The following is a 15,074-nucleotide window of genomic DNA, read 5'->3' as shown; positions in this document are numbered from 1 at the left end:
AGGGGATCTACCTCTTTTCCGTTCAAAGAGCTCTGTGCTTGTGAGTTTGTTGAGGGTCTGAGACTGTCTATTGCTGTGATTCAATGCAGACTATGTTCACCAGACCTAGAGTGTTTCTGCTGATACAAATCAAGTAAGTTGCCCATCTATTGCATTTCTAGAGACACTGACCAAGGAGTTCATGCCAAAGAGGTTTGATGGACAGACCATTCTGATTACTGCTTCAGCTGTGTATTCAATGTAGGAAGTAAGGTCACCTTGTCTTTTTGGCTTAAATGTTGTGACTTGGCCCTTCCAATGCCGTCTTCCCATCATCCCTCTTCATTTCAATGATCCCAGTTCCATGGTAGCAGTTCCCACTGTCCTTCATAAAATAGCCACCACAGAGTTCTTTGAGGATGTGAAAATAGTTCTGTAGGATCTATTTCTCACAGCCTTGTTGAAGGTAGTGTCCCTTCTGGATCTTTCCAGGGGATAAAAGTAGGGGTGAATGACCATGTCTGTGGAGCGTACAGTTAATTTTTACTCAGAGGATTTGGACTTTTCCCCTGGTTCCTGAGAGGTAATCTCTAAGCACCTGAGATTTTCCCAGTGACTGGAGTCTTTGTAATTTCTGGAGGGGCTCCAGGTCACACCTGAGAGTTTATGCTGAAGGGCCAAGGGGGGCCTCATTGACAGGACAAAGAGGAAAAGTCCCTAAGGGGCTGGTTTAGAGGCATATTCCCAAAGGAAAGGAGTAACCAAAGGATCTTGAGGTTTCAGCAAGTTACTCTGAAGTGGGGTAGCAAATACATATATATGGAGGGATGGACAAAGCAAATGTGGAAAATGTTCATTGGTAAATGAACATGAAGAATATATAAAGTCACTACTCTTTCAACTTTTTTATGTTTATAATTGTTTTGAAAAGGAAGATTGGGAGCTCTTGTCCCAGGTTCTACTTTGTTTTCTTGAGATGGACTTTCTGAAAGATGAGGACCACAGTCGCGGTGATGGTTCCTAATGGCCCAGAGCAGGATACAGCTGTTGGGGGCCCCAAGCCGCTGAAGAGCTGCTCATCGCCTCTCACCTGTCCAAGCCTGGGCCGTGCTGGGGACTCCTCTGCATCAAACAAGGCTAAAGAAGATTCCTGCGGAGGAGAGACGTCGCAAAATAGCTTTCCCTGACCGGGAATCGAACCCGGGCCGCGGCGGTGAAAGCGCCGAATCCTAGCCACTAGACCACCAGGGACCTGCTGGGGGCCTGTTATCTCCCGCCTCCAGACTGTACATCTCTTTGCACCCAACTCGGGGAAGCCTGGACGCCTACCTTCCTGCATGCTGCCCTCTCCTTCAGCGATCCTCCCCCAAGGCCCTTTCCTCCTCGCCTTCTCCAAAACACGAGACAGCCTGCCACACGCCGAGCGCTGTCAGGTCTTCCCAAGTTTTTGAGCGAGGCGGCTCTGCCCTGCCGCACCTCAGATCTGACCTAGAGATGCGCCTTTGCGCGCGGCAGCGTGTGGAGAGACGGTGGCCGGGTCCAGCGCAGGGGACAAGCCTGCAGGGAGGAGGCGCCCAGGGTGGGAAGGGGACCGAGCACGAGCGCCCGAGAACTCCAATATCAAAAAGGGCTCAGACGGATGCAGAAACGGAGGCAGCCTGGATGAATAACTCTTGGAACCAGGGCCCGGGGACCCCGAGCTGAGCTCCGGATTTTTCCCCTAAAGTCCTCTGCCCCTGCCATTTCCCCATCTTTGTTGATGGCCACTCCATCCTTCCCTATGCTCAGGCAAAAACCGGCGAGTTCTCCTTGGCGACGGTCTTTTCCTCAGACCCCACAGCTAATTACTCGGGGATTTAGTTGTTCTCTTTGGTGGTAAAATGGTGAAGAGTCGGTACCTGGAATCCACCAGCCGCTCCGTGGAAACCCTACGGGGCTGTTCTACTGTGCTCCCTTTGAGTCGTAGTAGACCCGACCGCAACGGATCTTTCGGCTGTTGTCCGTCAAATGTGGACGTGGGTCTACGCAGTCCCTCCCTTTCCTGAGCTCTGAATTTGCACCGACGACTTTCCTAACAAAGGCGGGAGATCAATTTAAGGCGTAGCCCTCGGCTCGCTCAGACCTTAGGGTTCGAGAGCCTTAATTTCCGGGCGTGGGGTTCGGCTGCATTTGCCCCTTTTCTTTGGTTCTGTCCCTCAAAATCAGCCTGTTTCTGGCCTGTCTTGAGGAGTTGCGGACATGCCTGGGACCCTTCCGCTCCCCTCCTCTCTCCAGGTTAAGAAACCAACCCCCTTCGGGTTCCTCCTGCAGAGAAGCTTCGGAAGGCGCTTTTTTTCCTATCTCGAAGTGCACGCGCCCAAGTGTGCGATATGCGGGGCCGCACGCGGTGTGTCGGTGGTTCTCCAGTAGCCTTCTCTTCCCTCCCCCTTTGTAAGGGAAGGACAAGTGCCCTCTTTGTCCAATTCAGGAGGGATCCCAAAGGGTCTTGACCCGACAGAAAGGCGGTGAACCCTCTCCTCTGGGTGGGCGGAGAGGCGGGAGATTGATCCAGAAGGGAAGGGGAAATGCACGTTATGAAATTTCCTGATCTAAAGCTACCGGGAAGGCAGCCTCGTCTGGAACAGGGTCCTAGGTCGCCGAAGAGCGTAACGTAGTCCAGTTGTGTCCCAGTCTCCACTTTGAGCCAAAAAACAAAGTCGAGGACCGAGTCCTGGTTTCCAGTGAGCAAGGAATCTGCGCCCTCCCCAGGGTCGGGGAGCACTTGAACTTCGGGTGTGAAGGCAGCGCGGTAACCTCAGCACCTAGAGCAGCAACTGCAGGAGAAAAGGGCACATTCTTGACCCCCAATTTTTTTTTTTTTTTTAATCTCGATTTCTAAGGGATATCCTATGGAGAATAACAGTAAAGCCTGTGAGCTACAGAAACTCTTTGCCTATTGGCGCTTGCCCTGAGGCGAAGGTGAAAAACCTGCGCAAACCGCCTCCGTTAACTTTCGCACTCCATGATCTGTTGAGCAGAAAAATAAAAAGGGCAAACGAAGATGAGTTTCCAGTATTGAAATAAAACTGCCCTTCAAAAAGAATCTCCAAGAGTGACGAGGGAGAAATCAAGCGATTGTGAATTCTGCATGAGCTTCCCTTGGGTCCTGTGGTTTATACTGGGCTTCTTGGTCCGGTGTCCAAAGGAATCCAGTGCAGGCCTTCAAGGCTGGCTTGGCCTGTGTTGGTTGTTCAACATTTTCAAAGAGCCAAACATCCTAGGACACATGTTTCAGCCTTTGCTAAGGTACGGCTAAAACATGAAGGCGTGATTAGAGTAGTGGACTGAAACCCAGCCACACAGTGGAGAGGTGCTGAGGCAAAAGGGCTTGAGAGGAGAGAGCGCAGGTCAGGCCCCAGGGAGAGCGCACGGTAGGGCCTGGAGGGAGGGTTCTACTGTTCCTGGGTGGACCGGAAGTGTGGATCATTTTGAGTGTGTGTGATAAAATAGGAAACAAAACACTTGCCATTTCAACCTTCAGTGACAGTGCTTAGGTTCACCATGTTGTGGAACCATCACCACTATCCGTTCCCGAAGGTTTTCATCGCCCTTAACAGAAATCCAGCGCCCCTTAGGCAGTCATTCCTGCCTTTTCCCTCCCACCTGCCCCTGGTAACCATTAGTAAACTTTGGCCTCTATGCATTTGCTGTTCTAGAGATTCCAAGTAGGTGGGAATCATATAATATTTGTCCCTTTTTGTCTGGCTTATTTCATTCTGCATAATTTTCCTAGGTTCATCCATGTCTTAACATATATCAGGATCTCCTTTCTCTTTGCAGCTGAATAATATTCCATTGTATGGATATACCACATTTTGTTTATCCACTCCTCTGTTGATGGACACCTGGGTTGTTTACACCTTTTGGCTCTTGTGAATAATGCTGCAATGAGCATTGGTGTGCAAGGATCTGTTTGCATTTCTGCTTTGAATTCTTTGGGGGGTATATACCTAGTAATGGAGGTGTTGGGTCATTTGGGAATTCTATGGTTAACTTTTTTGAGGAACCATCAAACGGATTTCCACAGAGGCTGTACCATTTTACAATCCCACCAGCAATGGGTGAGGGCTCCAATTTTCCACATCCTCAGCAATGCTTGTTTTCTGGTTTTGTGCCAAAAGGTTGAGCCCTCAACTACTAACTGAAAGGTTTGTGGTTGGAACCCACACAGAGGCGCCTCGGAAGGCAAGTCTGGCGACCTGCTCCTGAAAGATCCAAAACTCCAAGCCGTTGCCATCTAGTCAATTCTGACTCATAGCGACCCTACAGGACAGAGTGGAGCTGCCCCATAGGCTTTCCGAGGCTGTGATCTTTACAGAAGCAGGCCGCCACATCTCTCTCCCACAGAGGGGCTGGTGGATTCAAACTGCTGACTTTCAGTTCGCAGCCGAGCGCTTTAGCCAGTGCACCACCAAGTCACAGCCTTCAGAACCCTATGGAGCAGTTAGTTCTGCACTGCACTCATGAGATGGTCATGAGTCCTAATCGACTCCATGGCAACTAACACCAAGTGGGGGGATGAATAAGGAGTAATGACATTGAACATCTTTTCATGGAAACACGGATCATTTGTCTGGAACACCAGCGCCCTTAAAGGGGCCACCGAGGCGCTGGTCCGAAGCCCCAGGGTGAGAGCCTTCACAGCTCCTGGGCTGTGGGGAGCTGGAGAGCCCGAGAGGAGCTTAGTTCTGAAAATGGAAACTCTAGCGAACTTCGGGCTCCCGAACCCAGACGGGATAGTCCTAGCTTCCGGGATAGGCGCAGAAAACTACTTTAAGGCCCAAGGGAAGCCACCGGCTCCTTTGCCTGAAGGGATTGTTGGTGTTTTCCCCAAGGGCTTTCTCCAGCACTTTGCTGCTAGCAGCGGAATTTCAAATGTAGTTGAATTTCGGGTGTTGCAAGCCAAAGTACTTGGAGACTGCAGGGCTTAACGATTTCAGGGACAAATTCTTAGGCTAGCTCAGTCACGTGGTTTCCGTAGGGTAGTGGTTATCACGTTCGGCTCAGGCGGGAAGGGTCCCTGTTTAGAAGGCGGGCTAAAACAGGTTTCATTCCTGAAGGGTTAAGCGTTTGCCAATAGCCTTTAAGGAGGGAAAAAAAAAAAAAAAAAAAAAAAATGACAGGAGGACTTCATTACTGAGTACCTAAGCCAAACCTCATTTCCCTGCGCTAAGTCAGATGGGAGACCAGGACACAATTCTCATCTGGTTCTTGGGCGGCGGGGCACCAAACAAGACATGCTTTATGTTAGTTTTAGTTCCAGAGAGCTGTAAAGGTTCTCTTTGTTTTCTTCTATCACCTGAACCTTCTCCACAGGCTGGCATTGAAGAAGAAAAGGGCCTCAGGAAGCACCGAGCGAACCCTTCAGGCAAAGGAGACTGAGACTCCCGATATTCCCTGGCTTAGGGTTCCTCGCCTACCCTGGAAACAAGGACCATGGGGCCCCACACGCTGGATTTGACATCTCACATCAAAAGCAAACTGAAGTGGCAGGAACAAGAGAAAGAGATAAGAAAGAGCCGTTAAAGCTAAGTCTTGAGAGAAATGACCGGCCAAGGCAAATGCAGTGAGCCTTGGTTCGCTTGGTGCTTACTGAGGCCCTTTCCAGGACTTTGCTGCTGCCAGTCGAATTTCGAAATGGGATTGAATTTGGTACATTGAAAGTCACAAAACTTCAAGAAGGCCACCATAGAGTTTTCACAGATGTTCCTCAGATCTTGTGAACCTCAGGGTTTCCGTAGTGTAGTGGTTATCACGTTCGCCTCACACGCGAAAGGTCCCCGGTTCGAAACCGGGCGGAAACAGTTGCTTGTTTTACTCCTCAGAGCCCATTGCTACTTTTTCCCATTGCTTTAGATCTTTTTTTTTTTTTTAGATCTAGACTCAGACACGAGTCCCGGAAAGTCCCAGAGGGAAATGCACAAACTGTGATGACCCATAGGAAGGTGCAATACCGCCAGAAGTACTGCAAGATTTCTGCCACTTTATATGAACCTAAATCCTAGGGTTCGTCTATGGAAATGGATCCTAAGGGAGTAGAAGCAGGGCGGAAGGAATATAGTGTTGGATACGGCCAAGTTTACCGATTGATACAGGTGCACTAGGTAGAAATTCTGGAGCCACTGTATTAGTTTGAGCAGCTGTCGGCAATTCTACATTGTTCACTTGAACCAGTTCACTGAAAACTTGCACCCAAAGGTGGCCTACAGTAAATGAACTTGAAATGGCACAACGTCTGTGATACATTTCTTGTAGTGGAAAATATCTAAAGCCTCAGGGGCATTAGAAAGCTACAGTAAATTTATCATGTAAGACATGGTCATTCGCCCACATCTATAGCCCCAGGTGTTATCAGGAAGACATAACCTTCAACAAGTCTGTGAGAAATATACTTATAGGAACTGTTCTTGCATCCTCCAAGCATTCTGTGGTGGCGATTTTATGAAGGACGGTGGGAACCGCTGCCATTTCCTGGGATTTCTGAAATTAATGGGGGGTGTCTTAGGGTTGCTAAAGACACAGAACGAGCGATTATAAATAGATAGCTAGATAGCTAATGGTGATTACAACTTTTTTGTATTCATAAAACCATAGACCCAACTTGATTTCCAAAGTATATGGAAAGCATTAAATAAATAATACCAAAACCAAATCTGTTGCTGTCGAGTCGATTCCGACTCATAGCGACCCTATAGGACACAGTAGAACTGCCACACAGGGTTTCCAAGGAGCGCCTGGGGGATTCAAACTGCCGACCTTTTGGTTAGCAGCCGTAGCACTTAACCACTACACCACCAGGGTTTAAATAAATAACAGTACAAGTAAACAAAGTGGGGGGGGGGACTTCTCAAAAGCAACTCCGATGATTTCTCTCTTTGAATCATTACTGAGTTCTCAGTTTCCAAGCAAAGAAGATAGAAGGCTAACTGACGTTGCTCTCTGCCTTTATATAGTAAGATGCAAGGAGCAGAAGCTCTGGGGACATCTTAACACTTATAAAACCTAAAGCGCGTCCCTGGGTGGGCTCGAACCACCAACCTCTCGGTTAACAGCCGAACGCGCTAACCGATTGCGCCACAGAGACCACAGGTTAAATTCTCCTTTTCATCGACGAGTGAACGCCTGTGAAGCGCTAGGTGGTGCCAGAAGCTTTCTGCCGAGCCATTTGCGCAAAGCCTCGGAAAACCCGACAGGTTGGGGCGACAAATCCTGTCGTTCGTCGCGTTGAAAGCAGTGCATTTGGGTGAGTCTGAAGCTAGGAGGGCAGCGAAACGGCCTTCGCCCTTCCTTGCTCCTTGTCCGCCTCAGATGCCAGCGACCCCCGGAGGCCCCTGGGTCTGCAACCCCCGTCTGAGCCCAATGGGGTCCACGACGGGGTTGCTCTGCCTTCGCCCGCCCGCCCGCGCCGTGTGACGCCCCCCCGCTCGCCTCGGTTGCGGTCGGTGTGGCGGGAGCGCGGAAAATAAACGGGGAAAGGGGATTGGTGAAGAGGAGCGAAGGAAAGCTGGGAGGCGTAGGGGAGAACCAGACGTCCAGGAGGCCTGTGCAGAGACTCAGGCGAGGTCCTGGGGAGGAGAGAATGGTTTTTAAGGTGTAGCACGACGGGGAAGGAGGAGCTGAGAGGCGGCAGGAAATGGGAGAAAAGCGGCGCACTTGTGGCTGTTCCAGAACAAAACAGTATGAACGTTTTTCTGTCAATACAGTTTAAGAAGACCAGCTAGGGCTGGTAGGTTTGTGGTGCGCCGTGATCGTATGGTGCTGAGTACTCTGCGTTGTGGCCTCAGCAACCTCGGTTCGAATCCGAGTCACGGCAGTGTCTGGCGCATGTTTCGTCACGTAGCGGCGCGCTTCTTTTGGTTTGGTTTGCCTCTCATTCCCGCAACTGCATCACTCCCCACCTGCGGCAAGAAGGCAGCAAGCCTTCCAGCTAGGGGTCAGAAGGACAGGAATCCTGACAGTGAGCATACCTGGAGCCTGGTCTAAGGGAAACCCTGCGTGCGCCCTATATCCGGGCAAAAGGTGAAATGCCTCTCACTCGGCCTTAGAAGCACCTTCCATTGTTGAGATGATGTGGTCATAACCGTTTTCCTGGTAAAGGTATTTCAAATAGCAGCTGGGCTTTTTTACACGACACCAGAATTTACCTTTTTTTTTTTTTTAATAATTTTTATTGTGGTTTAAGTGAAAGTTTAAAAATCAAGTCAGTATCTCACACATAAACCCATATACATCTTGCTACACACTCCCAGTTACTCTCCCCCTAATGAGACAGCCCGCTCTCTCCCTCCACTCTCTCTTTTCGTGTCCGTTTCGCCAGCTTCTAACCCCCTCCACTCTCTCATCTCCCCTCCAGGCAGGAGATGCCAACAGAGTCTCAGGTGTCCACCTGATCCGTGAAGCTCGCTCCTCACCAGCATCGCTCTCCAACCCATAGTCCAGTCCAATCCCTCTCTGAAGAGCTGCCGTCAGGAATGGTTCCTGTCTTGGGTAAAACAAGGTCTGGGGACCATGAACTCTGGGGTCCTTCTAGTCTCAGTCAGACCATTAAGTCTGGTCTTTTTACAAGAGTTTGGGGTCTGCATCCCACTGCTCTCCTAGTCCCTCAGGGTTTCTCTGTTGTGTTTCCTGTCAGGGCAGTCATCCCTGGAAGCCAGGCACCACCTAGTTCTTCTGGTCTCAGGCTGATGTAGTCTCTGGTTTGTGTGGCTCTTTCTGTCTCTTGGGCTCATAATTACCTTGTGTCCTTGGTAATCTTCATTTTCCTTTGGTCCAGGTGGGTTGAGACCAATTGATGAATCTTAGAAGGCTGCTTGCTAGCGTTTAAGGCCCCAGAAGCTGCTCTCCAAAGTAGGATGCAGAATATTTTCTTAATAGACTTTATTACACCGATTGACTTAGATGTCCCCTGAAACCATGGTTTTACAAACTCTTTTACCCCTATTACGCTGGCCTTCAAAGCATTCAGTTTATTCAGGAAACTTCTTTGCTTTTGGTTTAGTCCAGTTGTGCTGACCTCGCCTGTATTGTGTGTTGTTTTTCCTTCACCTAAAGTAAGTCTTATCTACTATCTAATTAGTCTATACCCCTCTCCCTCCCTCCCTCCCTTCCTTCCTCCCTCTCCCTCTAGTAAGCATCAAAGAATACTTTTTCTCTGTTTAAACGATTTCTCGAGTTCTTATAATAGTGGTCTTATACAATATTTGTCCTCTTGCAACTGGCTAATCACTCTCAGCAAAATGGCTTCCAGATTCGTCCATGTTATAAAATGTTTCACAGATCCATCGCTGTTCTTTGTCGATGAGTAGTATTCCACTGTGTAAATATACCATAATTTATTTATCCATTCATCCTTTGATGGGCACCTTGGTTGCTTCCAGTACTGCAGTGAACATAGGTGTGCATGTATCTGTTCGTGTAAAGGCTCTTATTTCTCTAGGCTATATTCCAAGGAGTGCGATTGCTGCATCACATGGTTGCTCTATTTCTAGTTTTTTAAGGAAGTGACAAATTGATTTCCAAAGTGGTTGTACCATTTTCCATTCCCACCAGCAGTGTATAAGTGTTCCAGTCTCTCCACAACCTCTCCAACATTTATTATTTTGTGTATTTTGGATGAATGCCAGCCTTTTTGGAGTGCGATGGAATCTCACTGTAGTTTTGATTTGCATTTCTCTACTGGCTGATGATCCTGAGCAGTTGTTCATGTATCTGTTAGCTACCTGAATGTCTTCTTTAAGGTTGCCTGCTCATATCTTTGCCCATTTTTTCTATGGGTTATTTGTCTTTTTGTAGTTGAGTTTTCGCAGTATCATGAAGATTTTAGAGATCAGAAATGTCACAGCTAAAAACTTTTTCCCAATCTTTACATAATCTTTTTACACCTTTGTTGAAGTCTTTGTATGAGCATAGGTGTTTGATTTTTAGGAGCTCCCAGTTATCTTGCCTTGGGGATCTGGAAACCCCACACCCTTCCAGTTCAACCTGCAGAGAAGCTTGAGGCCGAGCTGTATTCAGTTTATCGGAAAGCTGCCAAGCACACATGTGTGATGTGAAAGGGCGCCCTGGTTGAGCTGTCGTTCCCCTGGGGCCCGCTGCTCTTTCTGCTCCTGTAGGAGAAGGACAACTGGCCCCTTCGTCCTGTCCAAAAGAACGTCAAAGGGACACCGGGATAGAATAGCAGTGAATCCTTTCCTCTGGGTAGGCACGGGAAGAGGGGCAGGAGACAGATCAAAGAAGGAAGGAAAGGGAAAAAAACATGTTATGAAATTTCCTCATCTAAAGCTACTGTGAAGTCAGAGTCCTCTGGAACTGGGCCCGCAGTAGGTGGGGAAGGGGGACGGGTGATCTAGTCCTGTTGTATCCCGGTGTCCAGTTTGAACCAAAGCAGAACAAGGGCAAGCACCGCGGCCTGGTTTCCAGTGAGCAGGCAAGTCCTTGCCTTTCCCAGAGTGGGAACACTTGAACTTTGGGTGTGAATGCAACATGGTAAGCACTGCACCAAGGACAGCGACTGCTGGAAGAAAGGGCACGATCTTCCCAACCGGTGGTTTTTGTTCATTTGTTTGTTTTTGCTTTTTCTTTGTTTGTTAAAACTTAACTTTCGAAGGATGAAAATGCTGAGGCACATGAAGTTTAACACACCTATCCAGGCCATACAAGGGCTGAATCAGATTCCTAACCCAGAACCTGCGTTCTTGAACACAGATTAGACTAGGCCTCTCTCATTCTCTGTTTCAGTTTTTTCGGGGTTTCTCAGCTATAGAAAAGGAGAGAGAGAATGTCAGAGATGGCGGGGTAATAAGGGGGAGATGGAGGGACGCATGGCTCCTGTAGCTGTCAGAGAGCAAAGCAGGTAACTATTGTGAATGTTTTTGCAATATAGAGAAGATTCCTGTGAGGCCAAGACAAGCTTATTGTGATCAGGAGAGGAATCTGAGATGTCAGAGATTCAAAAATTAAACCAACAATGGCAAAGTCCCTAGAAGAAAATTGGGGAGAATACATTCACCATCCTGGGGTAAGAAGATTTTTCTTAGAGAACACAATAGGCCTTATATATAAAGAAAAAAAAATTTTTAAAGATACATTACATTTCATTGAAATGAAAAGCCTCTGTTCATGAAAAATTACCTAAGAAAGTGAAAAGGCCAGCCACGGACTGGGAGGAAATATTTAAAACATGATTATCTGCAAAATAACTCAAATCTTGTATACAGAAATTTTAGAGATCAGCAATAAAAAGTCAACTCAAATAACAGTGTGCAAAATATTGAATAAACTTTCTCCACAAAGAAGGATTTCTAAATGGCCAAAAGGCTTAGGAAAACAAGCCCCATGTCATTACTCATTAGGAAAACACAAATTTAAACCATGAAAAAGTACCCTTACAAACCCACCAGAACGGTACATTTGAAAGGCAGAGAACACCAAGTGGTGACAAGAATGTGGAACAACTACAACCGACTTTGCTGGTGAGAAACCATCGTAGGGGACCGTTTGGTAACTTCCATAAAAGTTAAACTGGCACCTATCCCTTGACCCAGCAATTCCATTACTTGAAGGGAAATGGATACGCATGTCCACACAAAGACTCAGATAAGCAGGCTCATAGCAGCCTTTTCACTAAAGTCAAAACTGGAAATAACCCAAATGTCCATCAACTGTGGTGTGTTCACACATTGGAATAACACTCATCAACAATACCACAATTAAGAAGTGATTAACGCAACAACCTAGCTATATCTTGAAAACAATGTTGCGTGACACAAGAAAAAAAACGAACAAGAGTCAGATACAAAAAATGTGCATTCATTCATGTGCATTTCAAGAATAGGCAAAATTAATCTTTGGTGAGAGTCCTCAGAAGAGTGACTAATTAAACCGGGGCAGGGATGGGGGACGGGGATTACCTGGAAAGGAGTTCCTTGGACCTTGCTGGGATGATGGAAACTTTTTGTAACTTGATTACATTTGTCAAAATTCAATAATTGTTCACTAAAGATTTCGGCATTATACTCAGTGCGAAGTACAATTCAGTAAAGTGCTGTTAGCATAAAAACTGAGGGACATGGCTCGCACACAGATTATGGCAGGGAGTTTGGATTTTACTGTAAACGCATCAAAAGTTTATTCTGGTGTCGTGTAAAAAAGCCCAGCTGCTATTTGAAATACCTTTACCAGGAAAACGGTTATGACCACATCATCTCAACAATGGAAGGTGCTTCTAAGGCCGAGTGAGAGGCATTTCACCTTTTGCCCGGATATAGGGCGCACGCAGGGTTTCCCTTAGACCAGGCTCCAGGTATGCTCACTGTCAGGATTCCTGTCCTTCTGACCCCTAGCTGGAAGGCTTGCTGCCTTCTTGCCGCAGGTGGGGAGTGATGCAGTTGCGGGAATGAGAGGCAAACCAAACCAAAAGAAGCGCGCCGCTACGTGACGAAACATGCGCCAGACACTGCCGTGACTCGGATTCGAACCGAGGTTGCTGAGGCCACAACGCAGAGTACTCAGCACCATACGATCACGGCGCACCACAAACCTACCAGCCCTAGCTGGTCTTCTTAAACTGTATTGACAGAAAAACGTTCATACTGTTTTGTTCTGGAACAGCCACAAGTGCGCCGCTTTTCTCCCATTTCCTGCCGCCTCTCAGCTCCTCCTTCCCCGTCGTGCTACACCTTAAAAACCATTCTCTCCTCCCCAGGACCTCGCCTGAGTCTCTGCACAGGCCTCCTGGACGTCTGGTTCTCCCCTACGCCTCCCAGCTTTCCTTCGCTCCTCTTCACCAATCCCCTTTCCCCGTTTATTTTCCGCGCTCCCGCCACACCGACCGCAACCGAGGCGAGCGGGGGGGCGTCACACGGCGCGGGCGGGCGGGCGAAGGCAGAGCAACCCCGTCGTGGACCCCATTGGGCTCAGACGGGGGTTGCAGACCCAGGGGCCTCCGGGGGTCGCTGGCATCTGAGGCGGACAAGGAGCAAGGAAGGGCGAAGGCCGTTTCGCTGCCCTCCTAGCTTCAGACTCACCCAAATGCACTGCTTTCAACGCGACGAACGACAGGATTTGTCGCCCCAACCTGTCGGGTTTTCCGAGGCTTTGCGCAAATGGCTCGGCAGAAAGCTTCTGGCACCACCTAGCGCTTCACAGGCGTTCACTCGTCGATGAAAAGGAGAATTTAACCTGTGGTCTCTGTGGCGCAATCGGTTAGCGCGTTCGGCTGTTAACCGAGAGGTTGGTGGTTCGAGCCCACCCAGGGACGCGCTTTAGGTTTTATAAGTGTTAAGATGTCCCCAGAGCTTCTGCTCCTTGCATCTTACTATATAAAGGCAGAGAGCAACGTCAGTTAGCCTTCTATCTTCTTTGCTTGGAAACTGAGAACTCAGTAATGATTCAAAGAGAGAAATCATCGGAGTTGCTTTTGAGAAGTCCCCCCCCCCACTTTGTTTACTTGTACTGTTATTTATTTAAACCCTGGTGGTGTAGTGGTTAAGTGCTACGGCTGCTAACCAAAAGGTCGGCAGTTTGAATCCCCCAGGCGCTCCTTGGAAACCCTGTGTGGCAGTTCTACTGTGTCCTATAGGGTCGCTATGAGTCGGAATCGACTCGACAGCAACAGATTTGGTTTTGGTATTATTTATTTAATGCTTTCCATATACTTTGGAAATCAAGTTGGGTCTATGGTTTTATGAATACAAAAAAGTTGTAATCACCATTAGCTATCTAGCTATCTATTTATAATCGCTCGTTCTGTGTCTTTAGCAACCCTAAGACACCCCCCATTAATTTCAGAAATCCCAGGAAATGGCAGCGGTTCCCACCGTCCTTCATAAAATCGCCACCACAGAATGCTTGGAGGATGCAAGAACAGTTCCTATAAGTATATTTCTCACAGACTTGTTGAAGGTTATGTCTTCCTGATAACACCTGGGGCTATAGATGTGGGCGAATGACCATGTCTTACATGATAAATTTACTGTAGCTTTCTAATGCCCCTGAGGCTTTAGATATTTTCCACTACAAGAAATGTATCACAGACGTTGTGCCATTTCAAGTTCATTTACTGTAGGCCACCTTTGGGTGCAAGTTTTCAGTGAACTGGTTCAAGTGAACAATGTAGAATTGCCGACAGCTGCTCAAACTAATACAGTGGCTCCAGAATTTCTACCTAGTGCACCTGTATCAATCGGTAAACTTGGCCGTATCCAACACTATATTCCTTCCGCCCTGCTTCTACTCCCTTAGGATCCATTTCCATAGACGAACCCTAGGATTTAGGTTCATATAAAGTGGCAGAAATCTTGCAGTACTTCTGGCGGTATTGCACCTTCCTATGGGTCATCACAGTTTGTGCATTTCCCTCTGGGACTTTCCGGGACTCGTGTCTGAGTCTAGATCTAAAAAAAAAAAAAAGATCTAAAGCAATGGGAAAAAGTAGCAATGGGCTCTGAGGAGTAAAACAAGCAACTGTTTCCGCCCGGTTTCGAACCGGGGACCTTTCGCGTGTGAGGCGAACGTGATAACCACTACACTACGGAAACCCTGAGGTTCACAAGATCTGAGGAACATCTGTGAAAACTCTATGGTGGCCTTCTTGAAGTTTTGTGACTTTCAATGTACCAAATTCAATCCCATTTCGAAATTCGACTGGCAGCAGCAAAGTCCTGGAAAGGGCCTCAGTAAGCACCAAGCGAACCAAGGCTCACTGCATTTGCCTTGGCCGGTCATTTCTCTCAAGACTTAGCTTTAACGGCTCTTTCTTATCTCTTTCTCTTGTTCCTGCCACTTCAGTTTGCTTTTGATGTGAGATGTCAAATCCAGCGTGTGGGGCCCCATGGTCCTTGTTTCCAGGGTAGGCGAGGAACCCTAAGCCAGGGAATATCGGGAGTCTCAGTCTCCTTTGCCTGAAGGGTTCGCTCGGTGCTTCCTGAGGCCCTTTTCTTCTTCAATGCCAGCCTGTGGAGAAGGTTCAGGTGATAGAAGAAAACAAAGAGAACCTTTACAGCTCTCTGGAACTAAAACTAACATAAAGCATGTCTTGTTTGGTGCCCCGCCGCCCA

The 15,074-nt window shown here is 47.9% G+C and overlaps 5 non-coding genes across 5 annotated transcripts; 2 read left to right on the top strand and 3 right to left on the bottom strand.

Annotated features, from left to right (window-relative positions):
- Positions 1-1,158: 1,158 nt before the first annotated feature.
- On the bottom strand, positions 1,159-1,230 carry TRNAE-UUC (transfer RNA glutamic acid (anticodon UUC)). Its single transcript has one exon. It is a non-coding gene; the product is annotated as a tRNA-Glu (tRNA).
- Positions 1,231-5,749: 4,519 nt separating this feature from the next.
- Positions 5,750-5,822, top strand: TRNAV-CAC (transfer RNA valine (anticodon CAC)). The gene has a single exon. It is a non-coding gene; the product is annotated as a tRNA-Val (tRNA).
- A 1,206-nt stretch (positions 5,823-7,028) lies between these two features.
- TRNAN-GUU (transfer RNA asparagine (anticodon GUU)) lies at positions 7,029-7,102 on the bottom strand. The gene has a single exon. It is a non-coding gene; the product is annotated as a tRNA-Asn (tRNA).
- Positions 7,103-13,202: 6,100 nt separating this feature from the next.
- TRNAN-GUU (transfer RNA asparagine (anticodon GUU)) lies at positions 13,203-13,276 on the top strand. The gene has a single exon. It is a non-coding gene; the product is annotated as a tRNA-Asn (tRNA).
- A 1,206-nt stretch (positions 13,277-14,482) lies between these two features.
- On the bottom strand, positions 14,483-14,555 carry TRNAV-CAC (transfer RNA valine (anticodon CAC)). Its single transcript has one exon. It is a non-coding gene; the product is annotated as a tRNA-Val (tRNA).
- Positions 14,556-15,074: the final 519 nt, after the last annotated feature.

This window comes from Elephas maximus, chromosome 3 (genome assembly GCF_024166365.1).
Source record: "Elephas maximus indicus isolate mEleMax1 chromosome 3, mEleMax1 primary haplotype, whole genome shotgun sequence".
Classification (NCBI taxonomy): Eukaryota; Metazoa; Chordata; class Mammalia; order Proboscidea; family Elephantidae; genus Elephas; species Elephas maximus.
Note: the sequence above shows the minus strand (reverse complement) of the source record. Positions and strands in the feature narration are given on the sequence as shown.